Here is a 27,040-nt window from a genome sequence, read left to right on the forward strand (position 1 = left end):
AAATCATATGAGGGAACGAATGTATTAAAACAAGATTAATTATTTAAAATCTTTCTTTTTGCGCTGAGGTTTGCAGAGCAGTCGTCATGAAGTACGTCAGACCGTCTCTCAGGCCTCAGCCCATACCTCGAGTATCAGCTACTTTTGATACTCTTGTTGCTTTCAGTAGCTACCTGTTGGCCATCTGTGCAGAGCACTGAACAGGTGGAGGCGTCATGGGGCTGCAAAGGCAACAAAACAAAGAAGATCAGCTGCGTTTTAACCATCAGCCAGGCTGCAGTGATTGTGAGGCGGGGAAGGAAGAAAATGTCCTTTTGGAACCAAAGCACCAAAACCACAAGATGGAAATATGACTAAAATATTTGAGGGCTGTTATTCACAAGAAGGATATACGGAAGTGACTCATGCTTCAGATAGAAGAACTCTGAGATGAACAATGACCAAGAATTGTCAATGTGGAGAAAGCTTGAGGTTTATGGAGTCTCCTCACAGAGTTTAGGTTTCATTTGTCTTTAAAGTTTTCAATGCTCTAAAAATGGAGACAACCTAGTACTGAAACTCTCATTCATTCATTCATTACTCCAAAGGCGATATAAAGAATCTTCACTGAAGTGAAGAAGAACCGGAGTAACGGCAAGAGACTTGAAGGACTGCATGTTCATAAGTTACTATATGCAAAAGACACAAAGTTGAACTGTTTAGGAAGAACGTTCAGCAATACACATGCTATAAAGTATTGCTGTGATTCCTCAGGGACCAATAAGGCTGTCATGCTTGAGGGGAAAATAAATTCCCAAATTTATCGAGGAATCCTGCGGGATAATGTCAGAGTGTCTGTTTGCCAGCTGAAGCTCAGTAGGATCTCGGCGAAGCAGCAGGACAACCCTAAATATTGAAGTAAATCTCCCATGGGATGGCTTCAAGAAAGAAAATCTGCCATTCGGAGCAACCCAGTGAGAGCTTAGACCTTAGCCTAATTGAGACTCTGTAAAATAACCCCAGGAGAGCTGAATTAGAGAGGATACAGCTGAGATGGAACTGTTGTGGAAAAGAAAACACAAAAATAAACTCTGAAGCCTCTCTGAAAGGTTAACTCACTTTTTCCCCCGTCACTGTGAATGTCTAATCGGTTAGATTAATAAAGACGTAAAAGGTTAATGGAGTTTTTGGTATTGGCCTAAACACATTGTGTTTGACAACAGATGGCCCTTCACGATCTATTCTTGAAGAAAAACTCTTGCCACGGCAGCTCCTTCAAAACTGGCGGAGGGACACGGTGCCTGCTGTTTCCCATCTTTTGTGGGATTTTCCTGTTTGCAGCTGAAGATCAGAAGACTCAGCTGTAGCTCTTAAGGTTTGAAATGTTCTGGTCAATTATTAAGTTCTTAGATTTGTAGAATGAATAATAAATTGTTTTGACAACCTTTACACTTTTAAGGATTACGCATACCATGTGTTTGATCGTTAGCTTTGATTGGCTCGTGACTGATTTGACATTTTCTTTGACTGTTAGATCAAAATTGTAGCTTTGTCTCACAAGATACCATCAGCAGGACCTACAACAAAAGCTCGGATATTTGATGCATACACAATAGGTTCATAAAATATGATGCATTGTTAAGGTTTAAACTCTCCAACAGTATATAGAGTGGTTAGAACACCTACAATGTTAAATGCATTTTACAGCTTACTGCCTCATTAATCAAACTCTGAAAGCTAAAATGTTTTCAAAGAGTGGAAGAGTATATTATATCCCATTTAAATAAACGATCTTTGTACTGCTCCCCCCACATACACTGATGAAGACAAAGCATAAAGATCATTGTGGAACGACAGTTTAAACATTTTAAGTGATATTCACCAAAGGAAGAATAAAAACAAGGCCTAAGGTCTCAAGACAAAACAGACAATTTTATTCGATATTTGAGTCAAATATGAGGTGAAAAGAAGAGTTGTACTTTCTAAGAACACGTTCCCTATGTTTGAGAGTTAGAGGCACCCCAATCATCGAACTTCCAATATTTTAAATGTTCTATGAATTGACACAGATGTAAAGTTGCAGAGAAAGATGTTTCCCTTCGCACACACTCATAGACTATCAGATACACCATGACCTCATATAAGCCTGATGGTGATATAATAAACTTTCTGCCTCCTTAGGGCCCTGCCACACACGTTCATGCATTCATAACCCATTCACGTATAACTTTGGCTTTGTTGTCTGTTTATAGGAAGGATACTCCCTCAGCAGTTCCCAGAGAGCATGCTGCAGCGGCTCCAGGGGCAAAATGAGATGGTCGGGGCTCACACGCGCCCTCTCTTCCTCACAGTTTCTTTTAAGGTCGGATTTGGTGAAGATTTAGAGGGATTGCAGAGAGGGCAAAGAGATCTGACTGTCCTCAGGGTTTGTTTGAAAAATACTCTTTTCTGGGGACTTGTACTGTTTACCAAAATTCTTCTCTTCCCACTTCTTTCCTTTCCTTCCTCCTTCCCCCCGCCCTGTAAATGACTTTTTCTTTGTTAGAATAGGTCCGCAGGATTGCCTCAGTGTCCAGCCATTATTGAGTTGGTTGGTTTGCCCACTTTGGCTGAGGCCTTTAAAAAAAAAAAAAAGAAAAAAAAAAAGAAACAAAAGAAAAAAACACTTTTAGAAAAATCAGCCTTAAGAACTGGCTTCAGCATCAATATTTATGGTGCCCTGAATATGAAGCGCTCTAATGCTGATGATCCCCTGACCCGACTTGCAGTTTCATCATCTTCGGATTCACATTTATGATTTGGAGGAAAATGTCTCAACAATTATTGGACGGGTAGCAGTGAGCTTAACTCCTCTGACTTCTGTGGTTATTTGACCACACGGCGCATGCTGGTGTTCGCGACACAAAGCGCCGCTACCGCTAACCCCAGCAACGTAGAGCTGTTATGTTAAAGGTGTTACTTGAAGTGATAAACTGACACATTTGACTGAATCATCAAACAAGTCTGTTGCTTGAGCCTTTTAGAGCCTTAAATGACTTTTCACTCGTCAGTAAACAGTCCTGATTGGAACTGTACTATTTGGGCTTACTCCTGCTGCTCTCACCGTGTCGTCGTTCCAGCCCAAACAGGCATCCGTTTCCATATGTATAAAGCACTGAGCATCCTGCATAATAAGTACTCAGCACCAAATGCAGGCAACTAGCAAACAAATATAGCATTCGCTAGCGGTCCGGTGATCAGATGTGCAACTCTATCTCAAAGATAATTGCGCTGCAGATCTGCAATTTTTATTCCTAATCACTTCGCCATTTTAACTTGATGAGGTTATTTAAGTGATATGTTCACAGAGAAAAGAAAAACACTGTCACAACACAGTCAAGCGTCTTAGAGTGATACAAAGAGGTCTAAATTAAAGTGTGTGTTGGCGTTTTGCCAGAATGAATTTACCTTTTTGGAAAGTTGTAATTTGCATAAATTACACTGTGACTCACAGTTGTTGAGACGAGCTCTCGACACAGACTGCAGCCCAGAAGCGAGAGCAGCTCAGCCTGCTTATCACCTGTAGACAGCCTCAACTTGTCATTTTTCCCCCACCATGAAACCCCGCCAACATTCTTCTGCTTTCTTCACATTACCCCAAGTCTCTCTCTTTGCCTGCCTCTCCCACAATTCCACAGTGCTGATCCACTTTCCCATTTCGTCCATCACTCTTCATTGTTCACGTTTCTGTGGAAGGTCACTTGATCTGGTTTGGGACTGATGGAAATGTTTCAATTGATTGTTCATGACACGCATGCACACACCATGGACGAACACGCCAGAGAAAATGGGCCCTTCGGTTTATCAAGGGCGAAAGATAAACAGCTCTGGGGAGGGTGAGAGACAAGGTAGGGATGTTAAATGTGCTGCTCTAAATGTCTTCACACATCGTCTGTTAACTGATGCTGAATCAGGGCATCCGTCCTCCTCAGGAAGATCCTGAGCTGTGGTGTGTGCGCTTCTATGGGTGCATGACTGTTGCAGGCTCGCTGTGTTTGCGGCACTTGCATTATGACACAATCATCCATTAATCAAGAGGTAAACTGGACAGATTATCACAGCAAAAGACCATGTTTGATCTGAGCTGGAACAAAAGTGAAAGGATATTTAGAAAGGAATGAGGGACACATCCGCAGCACCTACTGTACGAGAATATTACATTTGAATGCAAAGAACTACCGCTCTGCAGTTGCTAATAATGTATTTACTCACTCACATAGAAGTGATAAATGGACTGCACTTTCTTTTCTAGTCTTTCCCAGTCACACAGACAACACAGAGCCTTCTCACACGCCCGTTCAAAGATCACACCCTTACACTGATGGAACAGCTGTGGTTCAGCATCTTCAATCCATTATACTTGGACTAAAAGAGCCAGGGATCAAACCTGCAACCTTCTGGTGAATCAAGACCTGCTGCATCATCTGTTGACCCGCTCCATTTCCTGAGTTTCAGTCACCTCTCAGCACTACTACAATACTAAGTACTATTATTATAGCCACACAGTGACACTGGTACAGTAATCAAAAGACAGAAGATCCAGTCCTCTGCTTTGTCACTCCGGCCAAAGTGGTGTCAGATAGCAGATACTTCTTCAGCCAGGATGAAATAAGGTGAACTGAGAGGAAATTGTGCCTTTAACAGAAAAGAAAAAAAAAAAAGATTTTTCCACTTAAAGTACAAAAGGTGTCACAGAACCTTGGATAGCTTAGCCATGTGTGAATATCAAGTCAAAATTAAACAAAATACAGCAAAAACAAAAAAAACAAAAGCAATAATAATAATGGTTAGATTTTTCTTGGGGCTTACATCAAATAAGTATACTCCCTTATGTCTGGAGGGAATTTCTGTATTTTATCTTTATTTAAAAAAGAAAAAATAAAATAAAATAAAGTCTTGAAATGTGAATATTGCAATTTGGCTATATTGGGAGTTTGATTATATTTCAATGAATTGCTCAGCACTGCTACTAAAGGAGAGCTGAGTGTTAGTATTTAGTCACTGCTGATACCACACAAGTTTGCACAATGGAAGTGTGGGGAGTGACAATAACAAATCCCCCTGAAAAGTATAATCGCTGAATAGAGGTGGAAACTCGGACAGAGGCGATTTACATTCGAAGCGATAAGGAAAAATGATGAATGTGGAGATGCTCACAGTTGACTGCTTGGAGTATCCGACATTAAAGTGTTGCTTCACGAATATCAACAGCAGCAAATTATTATTACATCTATGAGGCTGGAACCAGAGGATGTTCGGTGCTTTTATTGTTTTCGACTTAAGCCTTTAAATGATTTTCTAAAGTTGTTGGAGGTTAATTTTCTGTTGGTGGACCAATTAATTGCTTCACTCTTCACTTCAGTTCAGTACGCGTGTACGTATAATCTGAATTGGAGTTTCAAGCTCACATTGTTGCTTTGTCTGTTCGTTTGGCTTGCCTGACAGATGGCTGCATCAGTGTCCCTTGAATATTTTCCCACAGCCGCAGTCAGTGCTATATTTTCTACATGAAGTTGCTTTGGGTACCACTGAAGGGGATTTACCTTTACAGTTACAGTAAATGCCATGTTCTTGCCGGAAAGAAGCACTTTATTACGAGTGCAATGCTTTGATAAGAACTGCTTTACGCAAAGTGTCAGAGGATCTTTTTTTTTTTATTTTATTTTTTTTTTTTATTGTTGAATGCCTTTCTTGGTGCCCATCTTCCAAGCAATTACATAGGAGACAGTCATCTAATCTTTTGAGTCTCTGCTAAAATTGTGCTGCTGCCTCTGCATAGTGTTATATTAAATTGCTTAACAAAAATATGCTTAACTCACTGAAAATGGACTTGTGTAAAATCTTCTAGGCTGTGCCATTCACACACCCTGATCAATATTCAATGTTCTAAACTGGAGCACAAAACTGTAATTTCAATTTCAACACTGACTTGATGGAAGAGGGAGGAAACTGTGGCACTGCATAAGGAAGAAAATAATGCACCCATGATGATCCTGACAGCAGTGGCAGCTGAGGGGGGGCTCAGAAAAGAGACAGAGGAAGACAGAGACAGGACAACAGGCGAAGACATCCGAGGACACAGCAAGGGGAAGGGTTGAGGACAGAGCAAATGCTGTTTCTCTTCTGCTTCTCTGCTCTCCTGCATTTATGTTAAGACTGAGGGAGAGGGGATGGATAGGGATGGGTGATTTCAGGTCCCCTCATGCGAAGAGAACAAAATCTGTCATTCTGCGTCACTCATACTTTGGTACCTGCGTATTTTAATGAACATGAAAGTATTGTGCAGCAAAATCAAGTCTTAGCAAGGTCATGATTATAAATGCAATCTTTCATGATTTCTGATTTTGTAACAGAAAACGTTACATCATTATTGCATAGGAAAAAAAGGGTTTTTGCTCATTTTCAGGTGAGTCATCCAGGTAAAGCTCAGTTATTCCACACAGTGAGGTCCACAATCATGGTCTCTTTACTCCTGCCTGTAATTTGCATTAGTCTCTGCACATTGCTGAATACAAACTCCATTAAGCAATGGAGATTTAGACGTTGTTAAATCCAAACATAAATTAATTCATTCATCCATTCACTCATCTTCTGCTGCTTATCCATTTCTGCGTCGTGGGGGGCGCTGGAGCCAATCTCAGCTCCAACACACAGAGACAGACAGAGACCAACAACCACTCACACTCACACTCAGACCTACGGACAATTTAGAGTCACCAATCGACCCAAACATGATGTCTTTGGACGGGGGAAGGAAAGTACCCGGAGAAAAACCCACACAGACACAGGGAGAACACACAAACTCGACACAGAAAGGACCAAGGCCGGGAACTGAACTCGCAACCTTCTTGTTGTGGGGCAACAAAGCTATCCAAACATTAAATCTCATTAGATTTCCTGACTACCTGTAATGTGAAGGGTTTGCTGAGCAAAGTGAAACCAGTCTACGGTTTCATTATTTCATTTATTATGTGTCTAATTGGGTTTGTTGTTGCAGGTTCGTACATTTTTCTATGTAATGAAACTTTAAATGTAAAAGGCAACCTAAATGAAAGTCTTTTTGTGCTATGCATTATTCAACCAATTCTAAAACTTCCTCTGAAGGCCATGGGAAGAAAAAAAAAAAAAAGCAGCAAATGAGGATTGAAGAGAACAAAAAAGAAAAAGTGTGCAGTTTAAGTCCATCTACTGGGTAAAAGAAAAATTCAATTCACAAAGAAACAACTTACATTTTTTAATCAATCATACAAAGATCCTCAGTATTGGAGAAATTTACTTCGACCCAAGTTGATGCTGATGTCAAAAATATTTGAGGTCAACAGGATGAGTGAATTTTTGGTTGTACATACAAGAAAAACCAGCTATTTCTTTAAGTCCTGCATGGCTGCTCATAAGGCAAATGGTTCAAAACCAGTAAAAACAAATATAATAACAAATATAATAACTGATATAAGACAGTGGAGTGGATGTGAGGAACATTCTCCTCTATTAACAAGACAGAAACTAAACAGCCAGACAACAACAACAACAACAACAGCAACAAAAAAAAAAAAGGAATTGGTAGGACACACGAGATGAGTGTATTGCAGCTGTGAGTGGTGTGAGTTCTCACTATCCGTCAGCTTACGATTTACACAGGCTTTTCTAATGCATCAGTGCCCTCAGCCTGTCATAGCTTAGCAGCGTGCCTGCCCTTAAAGATATGAAAATCTGCTCCCTTGGAGCGTGCAAATCAGCATTTTTGGAGCACACACATGCATGCAGACATAGATGTGTGGAAACACACATCCAAATATTTCAGCCTCCAGGAAATGCACATTTACACAGTTACAAGTTACAAGTGCGCACACACACACACACACACACACACACACACACACACACACACACAGAAAGTCACATTGCTTTGGCTTGAAATGCCTTTTACGGAGATTGAGTACGAGCCCTCAGCTGATCTGAATCTAGGCTGGAATTTGATATGCGACTGAAAGAAGCAAAGTCATTCCAGCTGGGCAAGAGCACCTGTCGGTTCACACACAGCTGCCGCCGTGGCCAGAATTGGGCAAACCAACTGACTGAGAACGTTACAGACTCCACATGCGTGTGTGCATCCTTGCATTTCCACCGGTGAATGACCTTAAATGGATCAAAACATAAAGCAAATCACCCGAAGTTGAGACATGGTCTTTTTTCCAGGTTGTGAGGAAACACACTTAGACACATGCACACGCACAAACATACTGTACAGTAGCAGCTGCTCCCTATTTCTATTTAGAAAGAACATTTGCTCACATCCCAACCTCTGAATATAATCCCAGGGCAACAGATGTTAGACACATGACTCACCACAGGCTGATGACAAACCCGACACAGCACTATGTAGTTCACTTGTGTGCAAAACCCTCTTTGATATTCCGTGCATTACTGCTGGCTGAGGTTAGCAAGCGGATCACATCTATTAGCTTGCTAATTCTACAGCTTGGCCTTTGCATAATAAGATGCATTTTCTCCAAGAGAGTGAGTGAGAGAGGGTTGAAAGAGAAAAAAGGAGTAGAGGTGGGAGATAAGGAGGGAGAGGGGAGACAGGGTAAGTAATCAAAACATGTTGGCAATGACTTAATGAGTGAACTTCGCCATTGTAATATTGGCCTCAGATGGTAATTGAGTAAATGAAGGGGTTCTTCGCTGCTTCTGCTCGCAGCTGGTGACAAATATATCGCTTCCACTCATCTCCACCATCCCTATCTGATGCATTAACCCCTAATGGACTGCCAACATGCATATTTATTGCTGATAATCATCCTACTTTTTTTCTTACCAATTATGATCTGTAATTTTCTAGTTTATTATCATTCATTCACCTTCTACTGTTTATCTGTTTCCGGGTCGTGGGTGGTGCTGGAGTCAATCCCAGCTCACACTGGGTGAGGGTGAGGTACACCCTGGACAGGTCGCCAGACCATCACAGGGTCAACAGACAGAGACAGACAGAGACCAACAACCACTCACAGACCTACAGACAATTTAGAGTCACCAGTTAACCCAAATGTGATGAAACCCACGCAAGCATGGGGAGAACATGCAAACTCTGCACAGCGCTAACCACTACGCTGCCGTGCTGTCCAGGAAGATTCATGAAGGACCGAAATTTACCGATAGCACAACAGTTAGACAAATATGCTGTTGGCTTCCCCGAAAGGCAATAAAAAGTCACGTACGCAAGAAGTAAAAGCTACAAGAATTTATGCCAGAAAATGTATTCTTAGTTACCTCCATCTACATACCTCCCTTATACACCATCAACTCATCCATTTTTAAGCCACTTTTTCCAATTATGGTCAGAGTGCCAGGTACTTAAATAGCTGCCCAAAATGTTCTTTTTCTCAGATAATTGCTTGAGCTCCCCCCGGGAGAGGGGGAGTATCATAAGGAGGTGCCCAAGTGTTCTCAAGCCAGCTGCAAGAAGCAAACCAGTCAGCATTCTACTGGTGTACCTTTGGATCTCCTCCCAGTTGGTTGAGCCCCAAATAATGGAGTAAAAGGAAGCCATCATCCTATTGGTGATCAGACTACCTCATCATATATCATTAATATCAGTAGGTCCAAACAGATCACAGTCTCCACAACAGCTAATGTGAGAATAGATGCTCCATTAAAAAAAAAAAAAAACACAACAACAACAACAACAACAACAAAAATACTTAACTACTCTATTAGCCCAGATTTTCTGGCTTACCCTCAGAATAAACTGGATAAAGCATATGAGACTGATTGGCAGTTTGATGGGATGATCATAAAGCAGGACCACTTTAAGATACATAACAGAATTCCACAACAGTTAAAACAAACCTTCCAAAAACTAGAGACCAGCGACTGCTTGCCAATATCTCTGCAGCACAGCAGCACCGTCAAGCATGACAAACCCAACAGCCTTTATCTGGAGAGAGATGTGCCACTTTCATACATTCCATGCATATAAATTGTCATAAAATAATAGCAAAATCATATAGGGTAACATATATTAATGTATCATTTATTAAATAGATATTACATGCAATATTGACAGTGTCAATATAGTAGTATGTAGTAGTAGTAGTAGTAGTAGTAGTAGTATCAATGTAGTATTGACAGTGACACTCGTTGGCTGGTGGGCTCCAATATGAGACCTTAGTGCTGCTCGAACACATGCACTGCATTTACACACATACACCCAAGACTCTTTTTTGTTTTAGCCATTACCATAATACAGTGTCCTTCAGTATAGTCCAGGTAAGAAAATAAAAAAGAAACACCTTCAGATTACAGTTAATTACGGTCTGATTATCATTTGGTTACCAAAGATACTGTCTTTTTTTTGGGGGTGTGTGCAGGTCATAGTCAAGGCTGGCTCATCTTTCACACTTCGCTACAAGATGAAACAGGCACAAAGAAAAGAAATATGAATGGAAAAAAACACAATCTAGAGAAGCTCAACGGCTGATGGATCAAAGATACACAACAGGGATCTGTCTGAAGGACTCTCTTGGTTGAGTGGGTTGAGGCTTACTCCTTCTAAAGAACATGATCAAAATCAAATGGAGAGGCAAACAATGTCACATTCATAGCAAGGACAAAGATGCCACAAATGTTCAGCGCTCAAAAAAATGCTTACAACATGCTTGAAAAGCCAATATTTTTACTGGCAAGATGTACACAGAAAGGGGGTGGGGGGGGCTGCAAAGGAGAAATAGCAACCAAGAAGGGGCTGAATAAGGTCTCAATTAGTACAAAGTGTGTTTTATATTCATTTGAGTCATCGATAACTGAATTCTGGAGTACATCTCTGAAAGGATTTTGTAGCTGGTGTATCAGGCATTTTGGATGTTGGTGTGATTGTAATGCGAAGCCCTGACACCGACTTTGTTTGTAAGCAAGATAGATTTTGCATGATGAAACCTTGGAGGGGAAAAAAAAAAAACAAACTGTGGAAGCAAATGAAAATTTCATGGCCCAGTGCCTCCATAGTATTCTGAGTTAGCGCTTCTATTTCAAGTTCCCACACTCAAAAAATGTTTTTTTTGACCGGAAAAGGTTTGGTTAAACCCACCAATCCCCATCCCCTCCAATTTTGCATTTCTCAAGCACCCAACACTTCATGAAAGGGGTTTCTTAGTTGTTGTATGTATGTATGTGTATAAAAAAAAAAAAAAGCGCTGTGTGATAGCAATTTTGAAGCCAAAATCTCTTGGTATGCCACCAAACCATACCATACTGTATGGTATGTAAGAGATTTTGGACTATTCCATGCTCCCATCTTTGTGGAACAGTTTGAGGATGGCCCCTTCCTGTTCCAACATGACTGTGCACCAAAGCACAAAGCGAGGTCCATACAGATATGGATGAGAGCGTTTGGTGTGGATGAACATGACTGGCCTGCACTCCTGACCTGAACCCGATAGAACACCTTTGGGATGAATTAGAGTGGAGAGTGAGAGCCAGGCCTCCTCGTACAACATCAGTGTGTGACCTCACTAATGCCCTTCTGGAAAAATGGTCAAAAATTCCCATAAACACACTCGTAAATCTTGTGGAAAGCCTTCTCAGAAGAGTTGAAGCTGTTATAGGTGCAACTGACGTCATATTAAACCCTGTGGATTAAGAATGGGAAGTTCATTTGCAAGTCGACGCAGGCGAGCAAATACTTTTGGCATATACAATAGTGTACATTCATGGTAATATGCTGAGATTTAGACAGAAATAATATTCAGGTTATTTTAAAAGCTTTGACAACCAAATGTGTTTAATTATCACTGACAGTCAGCCCCCGTGCTGATTTTATATGTTTTCCATTTTGTCATGCCAGAAATGGACTTTTACGGAATTTTGCAAAGAGAGGGAAAACTGTAAAAGCCCCTGTTCATTTTTTTACTTTAAACAAAAGCTGTTAATTGAAAGAAGTTCACATATAGATGCAATACATGTTTTCATGTTGCTTTTTTTTTTTTTTTTTTTCTTTTTGCTCCAACCAATGGATATGTAAACCTTTAAGCCTTAATAACTAGTCAGCACTGGGCCTGCAACACGGTAGTTCAGATGAGCTGTGTACCTGTGTGTGCGTATGCATGAGAATGTGTGGAAAATCATGCATTAAATGCCAGTGGTTAAAAGTGACTCCAACCAGATAAAAGGCTTAGCCATCTTCCAGGTCGGAAACAGGGTTTACTGCTGGTTGTAAACAACATCAACTGAAAGGCCATAGAAAATGGGACTAAGGGAAGAACACAAAGGAGACATGTCAGATATGTTTACCAAAGCAAACAGTCTACTGCGTAATCCTATCATGACCTTGCAATACGCATAAAGGAGAGAGAAAGAATTACATAGCTTAAATGTCTGATTTAGACATCTTCACATTTTACTGAAGCATTCACTTACTAGTAAGTGCAATAATAACATAATCAGAGAATAAACAAAAACAAACAAAAAAACTGAATCCTTCTACATGTTAAATAATCCCTTTCCTCATTGGAATCATGTTAACTGCAGTGCATGCATGCATGCATGCATTTGTCCTTGACTTATGAAATGAGGCTGACTGATTCCAAGCATTCATTGCTTCCTATTGATCACATTGATTTGACGCTCCCATCACTTACATTCTCTGACCCCTTTGCAGTTTTAGTCCGAACTTCCTGTCTGCTTCTATAACGCTTTCCCTACAATACACGCCAGCTACATCCATAAGCACTTACAGTGACTCTGGCTGCAGCAGCAGTCTCACTTTGTCAACTTGTGAGTTTTTATTCTTCTGTTTAAAAAGAAAAAAAAAAAAAGTTAACGGGTAGGAAAAAAAAGGCAAGACTGGAGGGAAGACTACCGACTACACAGAAAACAACAAAAAGATGACAAGACACGACAAGAGAGGAGAGGAGTAAGAGAAACACAGGATAAGACAGTCTGCAAGAACAAATCGATTCAGATCTCTTTCTAGTTACTTTAAAGTCAGCTGAATCCCGAAGAGCGAGGCGAACGAGGGACATCATGGAGACGTACAGAGATTCCTTCAGCCTGAAAATGACCAGCAAGACTCCCCTGACAGAGCCAGTGAGACAAAAATCAGAGTCAACATGTGCACAAGACAAACTGGAGACAAACTGAAATACACAGAAATGGACAAAATAGGAGCCTGTCTCTGTGACACAGAACATCAGTGTCACCAGCAAATAGGATAGTTATATTACTCATTACTTTACTACATCACTACATCACAATGCTACCTACACTGCATTCACATGTAAAACCGCCAGGCAAATACCACACATTCTCTGCATTTCATTTGCCATTCCATACCTTGTTATTTATTTATTTATTTATCCTCTGCCACCAGAAAACTCTCTGGTGTCTGGCCCTGACAGTGTTCAAAACAAACTAAGAAAAATTATCAAGACAATTTAAGATGCAGTGTCACAGTCTTCCTTTTTTGCAGAGGGTGGACCGACTCGCCTCACTTGATGTTCTCACGCTAAGCTAAGATGACTCACAAGGATGTAAATGATTACCCATTTTTCCAGCAAATATGCTTTCCCTCCAAATGATCGTTATAATGGAGAACTCAAGAGACAAATAACTTGCTAGTTGTTAGTGGAAAAACCGCTGACTGCTGAGCATACCTATGGCTGTGTTCAGGCTGACATTATCCTTTTCAAAATCCGACAACTACATGTCAGAATGAGCCGTCAGAAAATCCCACATTTGTACAAAACATCCAGCTGATCGTTGCAAGTTACACCTTTCCATTAGTCATTTCTATATTTGTTTCTGAAACTGTGCTAGAATCAATTATTAATAAAGGTAAATCTCACACGCCAAGTTATGAGTCAGTGAGTACAATTAAGGAGCAGGACAAACTAACGAACCAAGTTCCCCTTGTTTATAATGCACCACCATGTCCCTGTCCCTTTCACCTCAAATGGCAGCTTTGCCTCACACCTAGCTTCTTGTGCCTCCCCTTTAACTCTCCTCTATTCCCCCCAGGGAAAGAGAGGAAAAAAAAAAACAGGCCTAGTGTAATACAGCACAATCTCACTCATACTTATGAGATCACTGTTTGCCAGTGCAGAATAATTGCATGTTCATCAAGCAAAAAAAAAGTTCAGCCTGGGTCAAGCTTTTGTCAGAGGAGAACGGTACATTAACCTGCCAGTCAAATACGAGCAAGCACACATTGTCAACAGAATACTGTGACGCAACCACCACATTTCTACTGTTTGCCTTGTGACCATTGTGAATAACAGCTGCATTTTCTTTCAGTGTTTCAGTCCATCACATTTCAAACATAAAAAAAAAAAAAAAAATCAATCATAAATAATCAATTTATACTCACACCATGCTGCCAGGTCTTTAATTGACCAAGGGCATAGTTTTGGTCTGAATGCCCAAAATGGATGGTGAAGTAAGTTTCAACATGTGCTGCCCTCAGTGAAGGAGAAAAGCCACAAACCTCTCAGTCTGAAATCTACAGGGGGTGCGATGTTTACAGGGTTATTGCTTTAAGATTTGAATTTTGTTTCCTGTGGCTATAAATAGAGGCCTTTTGGATTCAGTGTTTTGCCGGCTAATAATCAGCAACACAGGGACTTTGGCATACCTAAGTGTTTGCCTACCTGACGCCCCTCTGTGAAACAGTTTAGCAGGAAGAAATTTGGAGAGATGGAGGGAAGCAGGGCATTTCTACCAAAGCGACCAATGCGCAGCACAACATGAAAGCAGGAGCCTTGTTCAAAGAGTTGCCGTCTGCTACATGCCCCACTAGTCTGCATGCTCTTTAATCCCCCCTACTGGGCTAATAAATTCCCCTTTAATTAGAATGCAAATACCACTAATTTGATTAATATACCAGGACTTGTTTTCGTGTGACCGAGGCGGAGAATAAGAAGGAAATTAAATGATCCCAAGAAATTGAGCGTAGGTTTACAAATGTCACGCATAAGGCAGAAGTGGACGTTCTGATGTCTGTCCATGGCCTTTGTCAGCAATCCTCTCCATTGTTCTCTACTGGAGATTAAAGTGAGAGCGGAGAAGCTGAATGGGAGAGGGAACGAAACCGTTACAATTGGGGGGGGGGTGGCGAAGAGAATAAGAAACCGAGCAAAGTGAGAATTCTTAACATCACTCATGATTAGAAGCAATAAAACCAATATTCAGCTGTCAGCAGTAAAGCGCATCCCACAGTGAGGTTTTGCTCATTTCCTTCTGTGTCTCTGTCTGCATACATCTGCGAGCGTGTGCGTGTTTGTGTGGCACTGACATGATATAAAGGCTCGTCAGGCTGCTGAAGTGTGATGGGATGTCATATTAGGATGTTTTGGTGCAGATGGAGGCACTTTAGAGGCGCTGATGGGAAAAGAGAAAGTTTTAGGCAACGCTTTAAGAGCCATTACAGCGTGTTTTCAGTGGGAAATATGGGAGCTACAAGTATAAGGAGCATGGTGCCTATGAAAATGAGTGAGACAGTAAACATGGTAGGCCCGTATAGAAACAGCGGCAGGCTAACCGCTTAAACAGGCTGCATATATTACCACAAGGTTAACGTCACCTTCAAACTTTAAGGAGGCATCGCTCTCAAAAATACAGCAAGCGATGGTTCCTAAATAAATGCAAAGCTTTGTCAGCCAAATGTTGTGCCAATCAAAGCTAATGCCATCAAGTTGCCAGATTGTTTCCCCCCACCTTAGCCTCTTGTCTGCTTGACACTTTTTCCCAGATTGATGTGTGTGTTGCACGGTAATATCTTTTAATCGTGGGTCGGAGATATAACACGGCCAATTCATTTTTTTTTTTTTTTTCTTTTGGATATCCTTGTCATGATTGATAGATATCGTCAAAATTAAAGGCTCGACTTTGAGGTCAGGAAGAGTGATTTGCTGTCAGCGCTTCTTTAATAGTGAAAGGAGAGCCGTTGAGTCGTTTCTCTTTGGGGACAGTGAGACAAAGAAGATGAGGAAAGGGGGGGGGTGTTGGATGAGAAAGAAGAGCGTGGAGAAGACCGTCTTATGAGGTTATTAGGTTTTAATCAATATGGTATATGGCCAGAGGATGATTGGAAAACAAACCTAATCTGGGAAGCAATATGTCTCTCGTTCATCTCCCAGACTGTCTCTCTGGTGAACGCGCCTGGCTCCTATTGCAACCTTTTTCCAACACATACACGTCACTGTGAATGCTGAGTTCACTTATAAAACAAGCAAACATCATCTTGGACATCTGAGATTCTTGCAGTTGACGTCAATTTATGGCTTATATTAGAGGGTTCTTTTGAATATCTCCATAGCCTGCCTAAAATCTCAAAGCAGTTCTCACTGGGCGCGGGCCCTTGTTGAATATATTCAGGGCTTTTGCACCCCTTGAATAGTGGTGAAGAGACATCCGTATGTGCACCAAATTGTCATTTTCACAAATTAACTGTGTTGCAAATAAAAGGTGGAGACTAACAGATGTATATACATTCCGCTGGACTCACTGAGGTGAAGCCGCTTTCCTTTATTTAAAGCTCCTTCCGTTTTCTAAGCCTGAGCAAGACTCCTGTTTGCCTCTGTGTTTTTTTTTTTCTCTTCCTCCTGTGGAAGAAGGGGTGAAGTGGCACTGTGGCCTCGAAAAGCATGTGCTTATCATTTCTCATGTTTGTGATTGATTCAACCAGGCCGAAATGACTTGAGATTGTTCAGTTAGTTGCACTTGCTGCAGGTGTTAGAGAGCCAAAACATGGTGTTAGAAGATAATGAGCACATCAGCCCAAAAAACAAAACAAAACAAAACAGCTAAGTGATGGACACTATTACATTCATAAAAATACAAGCTCCTCAGGGATACAATGATCCAGGACTTGTTACCACTGTGGCCAAGGTGTTTACACGGTCCATTAATCTTTATCAAAAGAGAAGAAATCAAGGACTAAAGAACCTGAAAACAAAAAGAAAAAACATTTTATTTTCAAGGAGCAACCAAGGTGAAACAGAGTCATTGACACCAGGGTCCAGCTTTATAAATGATGTGTTCCAACATTTTTTCTTAGATACAGTTAAGATGCAAAAAGAAGAAACTTTTCAATTCAGCATAAAACAAAACATCACGCAAATGCATTATTATTATTATAATAATTATTATTATTATTATTATTATTATAACATGATTTCATGTTTAACACAGCAAAGACCATATTAATAGTTTCTTATGTTTGTGTTTTAGTTTTTGACAAAACCAAAAATATCCTTGGTATTGTTATTGTAATGCATTATGTAAACAGTTTAGGGGCTATTTCAATATTAACTAATCACACTGATGACTTGCCTGTCTCTAGATTCAGAAGGAGTAAACCAAGATTTAAAGCAGGAGTGGCTGTGCTGACGTTTACTGATGAGCTCAGTTTGTAATTTCACCAACAAACAGCGAAATTGTGCCTCTTTTTTCCAGTTCTCTTCTCAGCCGTGTCTGATAATTTGCGTAGGAAAATTCTGGATTAAGGGAGGATCGTCATCCTGTGGAAATGGGCCTTGTGCCCTGTCTCTTGATGATTGAGATTCATAAAAAGATAATTGTGTGCATTTGCATACCTTTATAATTCTGGCAAGAAAAAAAAAAAGTTACTGGTTGTGGGCTTATACAGATTTTTAGTCAAGAATATAAATAGTTTTATGTATCTGGATGGGTGACAGTCCAAAATGCGAATATCAATGATTTAATAAAAAAATAAAAATCTAGGTCATTAACTTCCCGAATTTGATGATTTTCTGGGTAAAACTTTGTGCTTTCACCTTCCATGAGACCATTTGTTTGATGTGGTGATAGAAAGAACTAAATTTTAGATCCAAGACAAGGTCGCTTTGCATCTAAGCTGGTAATGAGCACTACCACACTGAGAGGAGCAAGCTAAAGAACTCTGCTGACAAGCACGCCTGCTGGGTAGATCCCTCCGGATACGTTGACAACATAACCAGCTGGGAGACGACCCCCGGGCAGATCCAGGACATGCTGCGGGAACTAAACTTCCCATCTGGTGAGGGAACCATGGGGTTCCCCCAGTAGAACATTGAGGTAATTGCTTGGGAAAAACAATTCCTGGGCTTCTCTGCTCACCTTTTTTTTTTTTTTTAAGTCACAACTGTGGCCCCTCGAATATTCAAAATGAATAATCAAGATGGATAATCATGTGGAATTGAAAAATCTGTAATTATAGCTTCAAAGTGATCATTTTGACACTGATACACTTGTCGCTAACTAGCAATAACAACTTATTTTCAAAACCTGTGTTTGTGTTGCACTTGCAAATTTAACACTGGTGTAAAAAATTCCTTCGGAGACTGTGACGCTATTAGATAGATCTGACAGCATGGAATGATCTGTGTTTACGTGTGTGAATGTTTTCTGAAAATGTTCGTGGCACCATGTTCCACTGATACCATCATTTTGGTCTGTTGCACAGTCACACAGGCACGCACGCTTCAATGAATGGAGCAGCTCATTCAGAGACACAGTGGGCCCTGCTGCATGTACATTTAAGTTTTACTCAACAGGTCTATAGCTCGTGTGCAATGGATTTCAACGCTGCATCCATTACATGATATGTAGTAAAACTATCTAGTGTGTCTGTGTGTGTGCGTGTGTGTGTGTGTGTGTATTTGCTCTACTCAGGTGGGTGAAACACACAAGCTCTTTGTTACCAATACTTTAATTTTAAGTATGCAATCATATCCCAGGTGCAGCTGGCTGGCAGAACAAAAAACACTCAGTGCCTGGCCTAGGGGCACCTCGGTGGGAGTTGTTTAGGGAGCTGGCAGCGCTGGGTAAACACTAAGCCGTGAACGTAAGACTTCTATTTGTCCGCCGTACACCAGTGTGTTACATCAGCATGCTGTTGTGACAGCGCCCTTTTCCTTGCAAACTGCCACCGCATCACCCCCTTGGTCTTTCCGGTACTGAGCCCAAGAGAAGGGATGCTGCAACAGAGCATGACTAAATATTTCAGCAGAGCAGATGGCCAGGACTTTTGTCAGTAGTTGTGGCAAGATGGAAAGATGTCTAGACAACTGCAGCTCCAGGCAGGTTTATATCGTATGTTACAATTTGACCAGCAGGATGCTGCTCAGTGCAAAGTTAATGAATACAGTCATAGTTTACATAATTTGGCTTTTTTTTTAACAAAGAAAAACTCCTAAAATCAACAAATGAATGTCAATGAATTAAATATATACAAATACGTAATTTAAAAGTGCTTTCAAAAGTATGAATTCAATACATACAGTAGAAGGAGAACAACATAGTTTCCCTGGATGGCTCTCATGGATGGCGCAGCCGGACACTAAAGTTTCACCTCATTCTTTGCAACTCTCTCAGGTTGGACATGAATCAGGTGCAAACAGGACTTTTCCCGTCTATCCAGTAATGTCCTGTTTCTCTATTATGTATAGCACCATTGTCTGGGCTCTTGACTCCAGAACAACCACCCTGTTGCCTTTAAACCCTCTTTGTTAAGTTTCCGCTGCATGCTTCGGGCCATTGTCTTGTTGGAACGTTGCGCAGTTTAAACAGATTGTACTACAGGATGTCCCCATCTTCTGCTACGTCCATTTTAGCTTCTACTTTTGCAAACCCTGCAGGGCCTGCTGTCGAGAAGCATCCCCATAATATGACGCTGCCCCCACCCTGCTTCACTCCTCAGGGATGATGCGCTTGGTGTCTGCCAAGCACAGCGTTTGCTCTGATGGCCAAAAAGCTTTGTTATGGTCTCATCAGACCAAAGAGCCTTCTTCGAGGGAACCTTGAAGTCTCCCACATGCCTTTGGCTGGACTCTAATTGAGATTTAATATGATTCTTCTTCCTCTGTGGCCTTCACTTTGCTGTTCTTCCAAAAGGGCTTTGACTGGTAAAGAACCAGGCAGAAGTTGTTGTATGCAGAGTCTCTCACACCTCAGCCGCTGAAGCCTTTAACTCCTCAGTCATATTCATGGGCATCTTGGCGTCCTCCCTCACTGCTGTCCTTCATGGACACTCACTCAGTTTGTGAGGTCGACCTGTTCTAAGCATTTGCACATGTGCCGTATCTCCCTCCCATTTCTTAATGATGGATTTTAGCTGAACTCAAGAGGATGTTCTGTCACTAACCCGAACCCTCTTTTGAGTAACCTTTTCACGGAGTTGCTTGGACTGTTCTTTTGTCATTATGGTGAAGCTGTAGCCAAGAATACCGATTAACCAGTGACTGAACCTTCCAGCCCCGTGCGTCTTTATACTGCAATCTTCGGAATACATTCGCTGCACTCAGGTGATCCACGTTTTACTAAATGTGAGGACTGCCAGCACCAGCTGGCGGTAATTGCGTTGAATTAGGTCAGTTAATTTAAAGAGAGCGAATATTAATGCAATCACTTATTTTCACCTATTATCACTTATTGAGATGAATACTGAGCCAGAAGAAAGCAGGCGTGCTGTGCAAGAATGGGGCAGATGTATTTATTTGGAGTATTTTATCTTATCTGAGAATGAACGTGCTGCTTAATTCATTGCTTAGTCTTGGGTTTTTGGTTCTGCCGTGAATAGTGACCACTATGAAGATTTGACTTCACAATTGACATCCCACCGCAGGGTTTAGCGAGCATTCAATTGTCTGAACTTCTTGCACTGGCGTAGAGAAAAATAACACTGATGCTGGACAACCGTGAGTGATGAGCCCACTGAGACAGCAATGGATCACGATTTCATGTGTTACATAAGGTACAGGCAGAAAAAGACTCCACCATTAGTGTAAAAGCTTACTGTTAAACATTTTTAAACATTCACATGTGATCTCAAAACAAAAATATAGCATTTAAAATATTGTGAAATATTAACCTGAATAATTATTATCCATTACAGAAACGCACAACCTCTTTTACTCATATCAAAGCCCCAGATAATGAGCATGTGACGAGAAGAGGTTTAGGTTTATATATCTATTTTTTTTTATATCTTAAATTTTATGGGATGAAAATAATTACACACATAAATGGTTATTTTAATGCATTAGATTCATTCTGGAGTTGCTGTGGGCGTGCAGATACATTTAAATGAAAAGGGTTGAAAATTGAAATACAATTTAACAGCATCTGAAAAGGATGTGCCTTCTCACAGCCAAATCAAAGCTTTACAGAACATGGGTACTGTTAGTGCTGAATTATGTCTGTCTGTTAAACCGTAGGAATGCTCTCTCTATTTCAGCTGTAACACACACACACACACACAAAGTGGACATTCTGAGTGATGGAGCCTTCTGTATTTGGAGGAATCCCAACCTCATTAGGATGATTGTCTGAGAAGCGCCTCTGACCGCCGATCATGAAGTGCAAAATTGAATTTGCAATGAAGTTTGTGAATATATACGCACGTTTGTGTGTATGTATGTGTATATGTCTGTACCAAGATTCATCACAAGGCTGACACTATTTGGACTATTGAGAAATGCCGCATTGAATGCTGTTTTAAGGAAATGACAAAACAGACTGTCAATACGTTTAAGATCAGACTCAAGCTCTTTTTAGGCTGGAACGTTTTTGTTTTACTTATCTGTGTCAAGCAATGTGTGCTACCTTTATTTTTGTATGAAAAGTGCTATGCAATTAAAGGCCTATTTTATTTAATTTGATATTGACTACCACATTTAATCTGAAGGAGGGTAGCAGCTTAATGTCATACTGTAAAATGCTGCATTGGCTTTATTGGACAAAATGACTGATGATTCTGTACATTATAGGACAAAAGAAAACTTGGAGGAAATTGTTGACACTTTTGTGTATGATGCCAAAATTCATAATGCATTGGCAAAGATAGATCTATAATGCATTAGTGTGAGGCGTGGGGAGGGGGGGGGTCAATGAATCATAAATAAGACTTTGATCTCTCTTGCAGATGCTGATCTTCAGTCTGTTTTCCACCATCTCGTTCTCTCCGCTTTATCTCATTCACAAAAAAAATAAATAAATAAAAGTCACATAAAAACATTGCTATCTCCCCCTTTTACAAGATGCATTGGATAGTGAGGGGAGAGGATGAAGGAGAAAGAGGAGCAGAAACTGTCTAAGTGGCACGATTAAAAAGGGACGCAGGCAAAAAGAGACAGGGGTTTAAAAAAAAAAAAAAAAGGAAAAAAAAAAAGAAAAAGAGAGCGAGCAAGAGAAAGAAAGATGGAGAGGGGGAGTTAATAAAACAGCATTAACACTGCCGATTTGCTGCTTTACACCCGGATGGGCACTTCTGTACCTCGACACATTTATGTTCTAATTATCTGCGTCATTGAGGTTGATTGATTGGCCTAATATGATACGCATGGCACCAATTTAGCAAAGAAACCAATCTGTGACAGTTTTTGTTGGCACATGTATCCTCCTCCACCACGCCAGAACCTCTGTTTATGTCTTGTGTTCAATGTTGGCCCGACTTGAGTGAACTTGCGCTATTTACGAGTGCCAATGACTGAACATCATCAATCACACAAGCATCTTGAAAGCACTTGTTCTGCTTTAAGGACGAACGATGATAAGAATATTAACGAGTAATTAAATGGCAACGAGACTATTTGTTAGAGGGAGGACTACGGCGGCGTTCGCTTTTGACCTCCTGTTCGCCACGTTCAGTGTGGGTTTGACAAACAACAGGTGACAGGAATCAAATGGCAGATGTTAGAAATTAAATGGTCATGTGCCAGTTGGAAATTGTCTCACTCCTGGCAAGGGAACTGCCTTTGGAATATTCCTGAACGCTCCTTCAGCTTTACTGTCAAGGGCAATATTTTAGAGAGCGCACATTAAGGCAAGTTGTGACAGATTTAATGAAAACAATTACATATTACACCGTATTAATGTTACCGTGCACACTTGGTAACTCTGCCAAGGAGACCAAGCCCCAAGAGAGACCATACATAAGTCTGACCTTAGTTGAGCGTGCGTTTATCACAAATTGAAGACAAATTAATGGGCATGTGCTCTGACACGTGTCTGACTGTGGTGCAGGAGAACATACATTTTGCATTTCTACCACTTCCCCTCACCCTCTAGAAACTTTCCCTGGAAACTCATCACGGCGCAGCACATTAGAGGAAGGTTGCATCCAGCATGCTGCAGGCCTAAACAGCAAATCATTTGCATTAGAGAGACCATATACTTTGGTTCATGCCAAAGTGACTTTGGTCAGAGGAAATTATAGGAAGTCAGTTTAAATTCATGCAAGCCAGCAGATAAATGAGCATTCACAAATATGCTGTCATTTATGCCCACCTGCCCACACATGCCTGGAAACACCCTGCACTTTGGAGAAGTGGCTCTATTTCCCCACGCACCAGTCACCTGTAGAGACTGAACCACTTTGCAGGTGATCAACACTGCCATAAAACACAATGAACATATGTATTGTAGGACCCACCTTTACTGTGATCAAAGAAAAGGGCATGGAGGACAACAATGTGAAGGGCAAAGGGGTCACCAATTACCTCCAGTGAACAATATAATGTGTTGGCAACACAAGTCCCTCACCCCCACTCAGTCAAAATCGACAAGGAACACGAGAACATATTTGCAGTGACTTTGTATGCCGTAAAAATGCTCGGTGAGAATTAAGTAAAACGCTTCAACAGCAGTTTCTCAGTGACTGGATCGGGAGAAGTTGAATGGAGTGGACATGTGGTCATGCATGGAGGAGGGCCAATCTTGAGAGGCCTTGCCACTGGAGAGTAAATCATTTAATCTGCGCAGGCACACATACGCAAACATGCTCAGGAGTCTGAGAGGACTGCAAGGAAGCTTACAAAAATAAAGGAGTTCCAAGCATATGGTCAGGAACTGGCCGTTAAAAAGCAGAAACATCCAAACTCAACACTGTAACAAAAACTTATTAAAAAGGAAAATGTTCTCATCCATCCATCCTTTAGACTATGAAATGATTCAGACATTGGTGTACACAACTTGTGATGTTCCGAGACACAAAATGCGACTATGTTCTGACGATTGCCTGCGTGCGTAAATTGTTTATATTGCATTTTACGTCTCTTTTCAATTTTGTCCATTCTACAGCATGGCGAGACATTTTCTTTTTAACATGGTCACAGAGCTTGGATCGTGGCATTTTCATTTCATTTTTCATCAAATAAATAAAGAATTGAAAATTAGAATGCTATTGCATTAAATTGGATTCATATTTTTATATGAACATTCTTCCGTAGATATGGATTTGAGCTATTATTATAAAGTGCTGAGTGCCAGTCCGACCTATTCACAGGATAGGAATGACAGCTCACATGTATATTATAGAACTTCACCCAAAGACTGATATAATACTACTAAGAAAATCTTTGAGAGCAGGTCTTTCATGTTGCTCCTGTTTTAATTCCCAGCCTCCCTCACACCTCTGGAGGCCATCGCTACAATAAAATCGGATGTACCATATCAATTCTGCACCACATTCACCCATTGATATGAAACAGCTGATGGAGTACGGAGAGCAATTTGACATTAAATGCACAAAAAGCACATCTTGTGGGAAACACATTAGACCGCAGTCAGATGATGCCTGCGTGTCTTCAGTTCCAGTCTTGTCTGCTGTGTGAGCATTCATGCAATTGCACAAGTGTTTTAAGTAGAGGAGATTTAAAGAAAAAAAAAACAAAAAACAACCATGTTAGTATGCAAACGCGTCTTACACAATGGAAATGCAGTTGCTATGAACACAATGCTGCTAAACATGACAAGAGAATATGCTATTTAGAGCTCATGTTCATTTCCTTTTCGTTTGTTTGTTTGTTTATGCCACCGTGATGTCTTTAGCATTGAATGCTCAAGCTGTTACAAATTCTCAGGGTTAGAGGTCTGGGTTCACAACATTTTACAAACTTAATTTCAGCTCAACAGTACTGAACAACATTCTTTGATATACGGGGTGCATATTAGTGTCATTCTTCTAATTGCACATTTCGCCAAGCGTCTAATGAAACGGACCTTTCGCTAAATTATCTAATTATCTAATAATGACTTGTTGAAGTGAATGTTGATGAATGTTATTGAACGAAGTGAATAATGATTATGATAGCATTACATTAGCATGTTTGCATATTTGCCAATTAGTATTTAACTGAGTAAAATTGGGGCAAATCAGGGTGTTTTTGAAGGTATTTGGGTTTAAACAGTATTTGACAAACAGAAAATTGGAGAGGCTCTCTGTCATTAGAAGGCATGATCTGGGAACCTTAACTGTAATTGTAAAAAATGGTTTCAATCCATCAAATTGCTGTTAAGGCATTATGCTGAATACATTAGAAACTTCCTCACTGCTGCAGTTCCCCCTCATCTAATCTTGTTGCACATCCTCCCAGTTCAGTGCTACAGCACAGTTTGTCTTCACTTTCCCTAAATTTTCCCACTTCACCACCTTTTGGCCTACACTCTGCCAGCTGCCTGTGGGCTGCCCCAAGTCATTTAAAAACAGTGGTGTGGGTCCACCAAACAGCCAGGGGCACACTAACTCACCGGATCCAGCTTCAGCCCTGCACTCAGACACGTCACCTTCGATCCGTTGCTCTGCTAAGTCCCATCTTCTCACTTTCACAGTCGTGGAATGATATTCTCACCTCAGAAAAACAAAATCCTTCCCTCTCTCCAGGGAAACCAGAAAAACAATCTGTTACGGCCCCACCACTGATGATGGCCTGTTTTCAATTCAATACTGAACCCCAGCTTAAAGCACAGATTGTTTACAGGCCAGCTCTCAACCAACAATGACACACAAATATACTGGGAAGGCACCGAGAATTCTATGTTGCAGTTCATCAATGCCCAAAAGGTTCAGGTCCCGATTCTTCAGACAGGACTCATTCTGGTGAGACTGAATATAGATAGAGCTATCTTTATCCTACACAGCTGGGGTAACTGGGTCTAAATAAGAATAAAAGGAGATCCATAGCTTAAAGGAGACTCTCCAAATCCAAAAGACAATTTGGACACGGGACGTCTGAGTTAGAGTTTGTAGTGTGTCCTGCTGGACAGGGCATGCTCAGAAAGGGGTGTGGCATTCTGAGATCATCTTTTTCTAGAGCTTGCATAAATTGAACCACATTTGCTATTATTTCACTAAACTTCTTTTGTTTCCTCACATTTCCATCTGATGTGTTTTTCTAAATGATACTTGATGAAAAAGCATGTATTGCACTTCCACTTTGTAGGCAACATGAGGCAATAACAATTCCAATGAGGACAAATTGTCAAGTGAAAAGGCGAGACAACGCATCAATACTCTCGGAGCTGTAATCCAACACCAATCTAAATCTAAATGACAGGGGCTACATGGAGTGAACACCACACTCACACTCATTGACCATTTCACTATCAACACCTGCACACCTATTTATTCATGCAGTCAGCCAATCAGACCAGAGCATTAAACCATGCCAATACAGGCCAGGAGCTTAAGTTAATCTTCACATTAAACGTCTGAATGGGGAAAAATGTGAACTCTGCAACTTTGTGGTGTAATTGTTGATGCCAGATGTGCAGGTTTGAGTATTTTCTCTCTCTCACTTCCTTTTTCTCTCTTTCTGTCACACACACATGCGCACACACACACGCGCACAGAGAGAGAGAGAGAGAGAGAGAGAGAGAGAACGATGCCAAAAACCAGTGGGTGGCAGCTCTTGGGGGGGGGGGGGGGATTTGTTAATGAGAGAGGTCAGAGCAAACTGGTTGGATCTGACACAAAGGCTATAGTAACTCAGATAACTAATCTTTTTTTTTACTGCAGTAAGCAGAAGGTTAAGGTTCCCCTCCTGTAGAACAGAGACTGGAGGCTGCAGCAGCGAGCCCAGACTATGCTTAACCGGACATTTGAAGCCTAGGAAAACAATACAGCCTCTCCTTATGAATTTGGATTTCTGCAGAGGCCCTCAGGCTGTCAGGTCAGGATTTTAGTTTCAACAGAATTTATTCATCCTGCTATGTGTAAGCAGACCTGGCTGCGGAGGGGTGGAGTAATGGC

This window comes from Echeneis naucrates, chromosome 11, assembly GCF_900963305.1.
Source record: "Echeneis naucrates chromosome 11, fEcheNa1.1, whole genome shotgun sequence".
In the NCBI taxonomy this organism is placed as follows: domain Eukaryota; kingdom Metazoa; phylum Chordata; class Actinopteri; order Carangiformes; family Echeneidae; genus Echeneis; species Echeneis naucrates.